The sequence below is a fragment of the Triticum aestivum genome, chromosome 6A, assembly GCF_018294505.1.
Source record: "Triticum aestivum cultivar Chinese Spring chromosome 6A, IWGSC CS RefSeq v2.1, whole genome shotgun sequence".
NCBI classification, from domain to species: Eukaryota; Viridiplantae; Streptophyta; class Magnoliopsida; order Poales; family Poaceae; genus Triticum; species Triticum aestivum.
Window position 1 is genome coordinate 603,276,126 of NC_057809.1, and position 9,123 is coordinate 603,285,248.

Sequence of the window (9,123 nt, forward strand, 5' to 3'; positions counted from 1 at the left end):
GCTGTACTTAACATGAAGGATTTTATCATTTATGAGTGAGGGACGCCATTTCTATCTATCTGTCTTTATTAGGAAAAGCTCGAAGCGAATGGTGCTGTATCGTGTGCGAGAAAGAAATTTGAGCTGGGGCCAAACTGATAATTCAGCTTTTTTTTAGCAATGGTACTAAATTTTCCTGTACTCTTTTTCTGCAAAAAGACGTATAATGCAACTGAAATGGTCACTGAATTTAGCTTTACATCCTAGAAAAGAAGATAGTGTGCGTGTGGGCGGCGTTTTCGGTAATCCAAAGCTATTATCATCGGCACAGTTCACTACTTTCAGTCACATTCCTTTTATATTTGCTTTAAGATCACCTATTCTTCTAAAGTATTTTAAAAATGGATGGCGAAAGCTCTGCCTGTTCATATCGCACACGAAAAGAATATCACAAACATAGCCATATGTCCCAAAAAGAGACATTGAAAAATTAAAACCACTGCAAATATATATGATATAGGCGGAGTGAATTGCCACTTTCAAGAGTAGATCATGATTTTATTTTTCAGAAAATAATAGTAGATGGTGATGCATAAATGTGTACACACCCAAAGCCCATTAAGTGGGCTGTGCACAGGTAGGTGTGCTAAGAGGTTACCAATAAGTGGTTGCAATCAGTGGACAGAAGCAGGTCTCTGTCACATAGATCTCTGAATTTCCAAACTTACTTTTGATTGTTTGTTCAAACAAAATAATCTGCTGATTCTGATCTGCACTGCCGAGAAACTTGCAGCTGCTGTGGTGAGCTTCAGACAGGGACTGCACTTAAATAGCTACCTTAAACCAGTGGGCAGGATGAGCCTAGCCGGTGCAGGTGTTGGTTGGGTGGAGGCTGACGTCTCCCAACCCAAGTGCCGCTCGCCTCTGCTCCTCACAATTCCGGCTGATCTGATGATACACGGCAAAAGGCGCCCGATATAGCGGTTTTCAGCTGTAAAGAGAAACGGCTCATCTTTTTCCTGTTCTCCTTTTCTGCAATTTTTCCCTTTTTATTTCTATTTTTGTGGAAAATTAATCGTGAATGCGACGCCGACCGACTCGACCGGATTTGCGACGTATCTGTCCAGCGAAGTTGTTCAGTCAGTTTATGGCCTCGAGATAGAGGCCAAAATTTTGCCGGAAATGCTTTGGCCAGTTGCAGCGAGCTGACCTTGGGGTCTTGTCCTAGGCGACTGAAACTGTTGGTGGTCTGCATGCTTTGTCACCAGCATGTAATGCAACCTCTTATCACCATGAGTGACATATCACATATCCATATCTCATATTTTGGCAGCATTTGGGTATTTGTTTTCCAAGGAGGAAAAAAAGGATCACCTGCTTTGTAGCGGTAGACCCTTTCTTTTCCATCTTTTCATTTGGAGAAAACAAAATTGAGTTGATTGTAGCCTACAGTCCAGATGAAAAGATGCATTCCACTCAGCAAAAGAAAAGGAGAAGATTGCACTCTCTTGATCTCTGTTGTTTGCTTTAGTTTCTTCAGAGCAACCTTGAGTTCCATCAACATACCAGTTTTTCCATGCACTGATAGGCTGCTATGTAGAATCTCCACCTGTCAGATAAGGATGGCATCCATCTGGTACTCTCATGAGAATATACCACTATCTGATACCTAACATTGCCATTGAGGCCATCCCAATAATTAACCATGCAGCAGTGCACACACTTTCTTCAGAAAGAGAAAAATGCAGTGCACTTCTACTGCTTTCTGAATTTCATTTCATGCCAATCCATTTCACACAGTTTCACCCACAAACAGAAACCATTTGCTGACTGAACCCACTGCTGCATTGCCCCTCATCCAAGCTGAATCACCAGGCCAATGGATCCACCGAGGCGCCAATGACGCGCTTGCACCTCGCACACAGTCGACCGATCGACCCATTGCCGACTTGGACCCGAAAGGAGCCTCACCATCCCACCTCAAGTGGGGAACAAACCGAAACGCAGTGAGCTCATGGCCACTAGCACCCTGATTCAGATCCAGTGATGTGTTGCACTCACCCGGTACTACGTTGTGCCATCTTTTCCTTGAGGGCGCTGTTACAGTGTCTATTTCAGGGTCCATCCATCTATCTCCCGAAGCAGTGGGTGAATGGATGGTTGAGCAGGGACCAGGTGCGTCACCCTTGGCAAGGATCTGCATATTGACATGGAAAAGTTTGGATAAAAATCTGAGTGCATACATGCATGCTATACCATTCCTTTCTCTATTCAGAAATAGCACATTTGACATTCTTTTCGTATCACTTGCGACATAGGTTTCACATTCGGAAATATAGCACATTTGACATGCTATACATAGGTTTCATACCAACTGAATGTTGGCGCAAATAACCACTCAAAGTTAATTTAAGTAAAGATGAGTGAGTACTTTCTCAACCTAGAGATGACCCATTAGTTATTATTCACTACCTGAAGTTGGTGGGTAGAGATTTTCTGGTAAGATCTTGAGGAAATCAAATGGTTGACAATTAAAGAGGAAAAAGGTTCAGGTTATTCCAGGATGCAGGAAACGTGTGCCTGTCAATCTCTTTTCCATGGGGCAGCCGTTACTGTCATACAACTATAGAGAAGTTGTGTAATTGGATCTCTCGTGTACCACTCATCCGCATTATGCGTGCCACTGCAAATCGAGTAAGTGCATCCTCTTTTCCACAATATGTTGGTCCTCCAAGATAATATATGTGTATGGCCTTCAGTGGATACCAGATCAAAAGACATGGGCCTGATTTGATACCACAAGTACAGCATGCTCTCCTACTTGGTTCATAAGTTTCGTCATGGGCTAAAGGCTAGCACCTATATTGCTCTACAGACAAGCAAGCAAACTATGACATAATATCTTATATTTGTGGGCGCGACGAGACGGTCGACAAGGCATTGCTGCTTTCAGGTTGCTTACTTACCAGAATCTATCCCTGTTCACCGGTAGATATTCGGACACAACCTTTCCTCTGGCGTTCATCATTCCATCGACAAGGTAGCACCCCATCGATCCCAGCACTCGAATGAAGGAATCTGCTCACCATGAAGTTGATGAGGGGGTTGTTTGTGCCGGTCTTGCAGCCAAGACTGGTTTCGTACATCTCCATGGTCAAGTTGCCGTCATGTTTGTGAAGTAGAAATTCCAATTGGGATAGAGTTCATTCAGCTCTGCCAATAACTTCCTGCGTTTCAAACATTATGAGAGCTGAGGTTCAGACTTCAGAGTTCAGACTAACTGCAGAAATGCAATAAAAAGCAGGATATATTGCAATAGCACCAAATGGAGGAATTGGGAGCTAAACTTGCCTGCATTTGAGTAGAGAGACAGATGTTGGTGAGACTCCGTCGGCAGAGGCACACAGCCACTGCCATTTCACATGCCTTGTCCCCCATCCTTACATGCATACTGAGAAGAGGTTTGGGTGCATATGGTTCATGCTCTGACCACACAAGACGTTCGATGTCAGATTCCGTCCTTCTGACAATATTGTCCTGCAACTGTGACTCTTCTGGTTACCTAATCTGAAAAGGCAGAACTCAGAACAATTAAATTAGATGGCAGCTTTGGCCGCAGAACCTCCAGTGGATCAAGATCGTTCTAAACATTTTCAAGAACCAACTTTGCCACCTGCAAACCAAATGCAGAAAGCCTGGACACATTCAGTAGTCTGCACATATATCCGGAACATCATTTTTTGGTGCTACCGTAGTAAACATCATAAACAGTGATAGCCGATCATGTAAATATAGAACTAAAGAAAATAACCAATGCTGTTTGGAATAGCAAGGCATACATAGAGGGAGCACAGCTTGGATCAAACCAGTGCAGCTGCAAATTAGATCACATGGGACCACAAGGCACAACATAAACATAGGGAAGCAGAACACTGTTGTCCAAACTAATTGGTTCTATGAATTTCGTACCAAGTAGACTTCAAAATGGAAAGGCAAATCCGAATAAGGGAGGAACCCCTTAGTAAGAACTAGTTGGTGTTACACAGGGGACTACTGCATGACACGTTACTTTGCAAAAGCGCCATCTACACATATGTCGCTCGATATAACTCCTGAAGCAATCCCAAATTTGGGCAGCTGGCAGGCAGGCATAGCAAATTACCAGAATAATAAACTACCGGTAGATTTGTTAGAGTCAACCAAAACTACATGCGGCCACCTTTTTTCAGGGGAAGATACTCTCACGGTAACAATGCTATGAGGATAAGATGGCATAAGCTCCATTTCCGTTACACATTCTAATTGACCTGGTACGAAATTCTGTCTTAGAAAACTCAAAGTTCCAACCTGAAGACACCGCAGACAAAAACATCGCTTCTGGACAGCACCCCCATGGCAGTTTTTTTGCTACTAGGTATGCAAGAAAACAGAGCCCATCCAATAAAACAGAGCTCATCCAGTAACTATCTGGCATCCTTGTTCTTAACATGGCATTTCTGTGGAACAGCAGGCAGAGGGTAACTCTTGCATCAGCAACTTGCAACGCATGTCTCAACGTTGCAAAGGGCGTAATCTGGATAATTTAAGAGGAACGAAACAAATGCATTGCAAGCACCAAAAAATGGAAGACAAATCACAGTTGCTGATGGAATCCATTACCCGAAACAAGACCTTGGTTCGCCTTGCAGAAGGTAATCATCACCACGGTTACTACGCTGTCATAAAAAAAAAAACAAATACATCCTCCTGTACTGAATAAGAAATCTCGTCATTCACAACTATTGATGGTAATTACAGAAGCGTATGTGTGTGACAGAAATCCTGTATGCAACCAGCCAGATAACACATACAGTATGAACTATCCTATTTTCAAGAACGATCCTTATCATTGCAGTGTACAGTAGCATCTTACAGGCAATACGCCTCGATTGCAGTACAGCGGCCAATCTCGGAGTGCACGGCCGGCGGCGTCTTCCGATGCTCAGCCCCACGTTCGTCTCCGCCGCGTGGATCTAGGATGTCTAATTCCCGCGCATCGCCTCCATCTCCCTCGCCCTCTCCGGTCTCCGGCGAGCCCTCCCCCGTCTCCGGCCGGCCACCTATTCTGCTCGGCGGTGGCGCAGGCATCCTCCAAGAGGTCATGGATGGATAGAAAGGAGCTCGCAAAGGCGATGGATAAGAAAGAACTCGTGGCAGCGGTGACGGAGGAAGTGTTGGGTGTATTTTTTTTCTCTCTCTCTTTGACGGGAACGAAGAGGCAGCGGTGTGTTTCTTTTATGCCACCCTATTCTGGTCCACTATGATCCAGCCCACGAAGTAGCCCAAGGCCCAATAAAATAATCTCTTATTAATTTCTCCACACGTTCTTCTAAAAAAACATTTCTCCACACGGATCCCTTTTTTTAAATGAAAATAATAATCTAGAAAAAGAGCATATACCTATCGTTGGCATCTCATTCCCCTCTACATTATTGATGTTTTTCGTAATATAAAAAAACATAATTATCCAAGCAGTCGCTGTTTTCTTTTTAGGATGCGTCTAGCGGGTGGCCGTTGGCCCGCTAGCGCTCCGTAGTGGCCGGTCGAAAAAGGAAATATTTTGTCCTCCTAATTCATATTAGGAAAAGTAAACAGGTGTGAACATGATATAAATAAAAATTAATTGCAAAGCACCCACGTAAAATGTGAACACACTTCGCGTTTTAATTTTTTTTAAGAACCATAACTTCCAAACCGCGTATCGAAATTAAGATCCGTTTTTACTTTTGGAACCTTTGTGGCGTGCTCTTCGAAACTAGATCCCGCATGGCTATATTTTGACGAAATTTTTTTGTGCAATTTTCTCTCTGTTTTGTGCAACTGCCTAGCCGTCGGTGTGCAACTACCTGACAGGGATGTGCAACTTTTCTCCTATACCGTAAACGCGTAGTTTTTAATGATGGTGCCAAACTACCTCCTTCCAATGAAATGTGCAACTTCGTCTGTTGCCTAGGCCAACAACATAGTAGTTGATCTGCAACTTTTCCCTGCCCGTGGATGTGCTTCACTGTTTGCTACATCGGCCAACAAAACTAACAGTGGATGTGCAACTTCGTATACTGCCACGGCCAACTGTCTAACCATGATTTGCAACTTTCTCTCGTACCTCATGATGTGTAGTTTCCCTGCTAGTGTTGGGGAACATAGTAATTTCAAAAAAAATTCCTACGCACACGCAAGATCATGGTGATGCACAACAACGAGAGGGGAGAGTGTTGTCCACGTACCCTGGTAGACCGAAAGCGGAAGCGTTAGCACAACGCAGTTGATGTAGTCGTACGTCTTCACGATCCGACCGATCAAGTACCGAACGCACGACACCTCCGAGTTCAGCACACGTTCAGCCCGATGACGTCCCTCGAACTCCGATCCAGCCGAGTGTTGAGGGAGAGTTTCGTCAGCACGACGACGTGGTGACGATGATGATGTTCCACCGACGCAGGGCTTCGCCTAAGCACCGCTACAGTATTATCGAGGTGGACTATGGTGGAGGGGGACACTGCACACGGCTAAAACATCAAATGATCAATTGTTGTGTCTCTAGGGTGCCCCCTTGCCCCCGTATATAAAGGAGCAAGGGGGAGGGTGCGGCCAGCCAGGAGAGAGGGCGCGCCAGGAGGAGTCCTACTCCCACCGGGAGTAGGACCCCCCTTTCCTAGTTGGATTAGGACTTGGGAGGGGGAAAGAGGAGGGAGAGAGGAAGGAAGGGGGGCGCCGCACCCCTCTCCTTGTCCTATTCGGACTAGGGGGAGGGGCGCGCGGCCCAGCCCTGGCCGCCTCTCCTCTTCTCCGTAAAGGCCCACTAAGGCCCATTAACCTCCTGGGGGGTTCCGGTAACCTCCCGGTACTCCGGTAAAATCGTGATTTCACCCGGAACACTTTTGATATCCAAACATAGGCTTCCAATATATCAATCTTCATGTATTGAACATTTCGAGACTCCTCGTCATGTCTGTGATCACATCCGGGACTCCGAACAACCTTCGGTACATCAAAACATATAAACTCATAATGTAACTGTCATCGAAACGTTAAGCGTGCGGACCCTACGGGTTCGAGAACTATGTAGACATGACCGAGACACGTCTCCGGTCAATAACCAATAGCGGAACCTGATGTCTACTACACAACCTTCTTCTTGTAGACGTTGTTGGGCCTCCAAGTGCAGAGGTTTGTAGGACAGTAGCAAATTTTACTCAAGTGGATGACCTAAGGTTTATCAATCCGTAGGAGGCGTAGGATGAAGATGGTCTCTCTCAAGCAACCCTGCAACCAAATAACAAAGAGTCTCTTGTGTCCCCAACACACCCAATACAATGGTAAATTGTATAGGTGCACTAGTTCGGCGAAGAGATGGTGATACAAGTGGTATATGAATGGTAGATAAAGGTTTTTGTAATCTGAAAATATAAAAACAGCAAGGTAACGAATGATAAAAGAGAGCGTAAACGGTATTGCAATGCGTTGAAACAAGGCCTAGGGTTCATACTTTCGCTAGTGTAAGTTCTCTCAACAATAATATCATAGTTGGATCACATAACTATCCCTCAACATGCAACAAAGAGTCACTCCAAAGTCACTAATAGCGGAGAACGAATGAAGAGATTATGGTAGGGTACGAAACCACCTCAAAATTATTCTTTCCAATCAATCCGTTGGGCTATTCCTATAAGTGTCACAAACAGCCCTAGAGTTCGTACTAGAATAACACCTTAATACACAAATCAACCAAAACCCTAATGTCACCTAGATACTCCAATGTCACCTCAAGTATCCGTGGGTATGATTATACGATATGCATCACATAATCTCAGATTCATCTATTCAACCAACACAAAGGACCTCAAAGAGTGCCCCAAAGTTCTACCGGAGAATCACGACGAAACGTGTGCCAACCCCTATGCATAGGTTCATGGGCGGAACCCGCAAGTTGATCACCAAAACATACATCAAGTGAATCACGTGATATCCCATTGTCACCACAGATATCCACGGAAAGACATACATCAAGTGTTCTCAAATCTTTAAAGACTCAATCCGATAAGATAACTTCAAAGGGGAAACTCAATTCATTACAAGAGAGTAGAGGGGGGAGAAAACATCATAGGATCCAAATATAATAGCAAAGCTCGCGATACATCAGATCAAACACATAGCTACTGGTACATACCCTCAGCCCCGAGGGAGAACTACTCCCTCCTCATCATGGAGAGCATCGGGATGATGAAGATGACCACCGGAGAAGGATTCCCCCTCCGGCAGGGTGCCAGAACGGGTCTAGATTGGTTTTCGGTGGCTACGGAGGCTTCTGGCGGCGGAACTCCCGGTCTATTGTATGTTCTGGAAGTTTTAGGATACGTAGGTATATATGGGTGCAGGAAGTACGTCGGTGGAGCTTCGGGGGCCCCACGAGGCAGGGGGGCGCGCCCTTGGGGGGGCACCCCCCCCACCCTCGTGAGCACCTCCCTTGGCTCTTGACGTGGGGTCCAAGTCCATCCGGTAGCTTTCCTTCCAAAAATAACTTCTCCAGTTGATTTCGTTCCATTTCGACTCCGTTTGATATTCCTTTTCTTCGAAACACTAAAATAGGCAAAAACAACAATTCTGGGCTGGGCCTCCGGTTAATAGATTAGTCCCAAAAATAATATAAAAGTGGATAATAAAGCCCAATATTTCCCAAAACAGTAGATAACATAGCATGGAGCAATCAAAAATTATAGATACGTTGGAGACGTATCAAGCATCCCCAAGCTTAATTCCTGCTTGTCCTCGAGTAGGTAAATGATAAAAACAGATTTTTTGATGCGGAGTGCTACTTGGCATAATTTCAGTGTAATTCTTCTTAATTGTGGTATGAATATTCAGATCCGAAAGATTCAAGACAAAAGTTCATATTTACATAAAAATGATAATACTTCAGGCATACTAACTAAGCAATTATGTCTTCTCAAAATAACATGGCCAAAGAAAGTTCATCCCTACAAAATCATATAGTTTAGTCATGTTTCATTTTCGTCACACAAGAATGCTCTCATCATGCACAACCCCGATGACAAGCCAATCAATTGTTTCATACTTTAGTAATCTCAAACTCATAAACTTTCA

At 44.4% G+C, this 9,123-nt stretch overlaps 1 long non-coding RNA gene across 1 annotated transcript; it reads right to left on the bottom strand.

Annotated features, from left to right (window-relative positions):
- Positions 1 to 469: 469 nt before the first annotated feature.
- Positions 470 to 3,204, bottom strand: LOC123128919 (uncharacterized). Its single transcript, XR_006463497.1, has 2 exons — positions 2,946 to 3,204; positions 470 to 2,176 (listed from the first exon to the last, which is right to left on the bottom strand). It is a non-coding gene; the product is annotated as an uncharacterized lncRNA (long non-coding RNA).
- Positions 3,205 to 9,123: the final 5,919 nt, after the last annotated feature.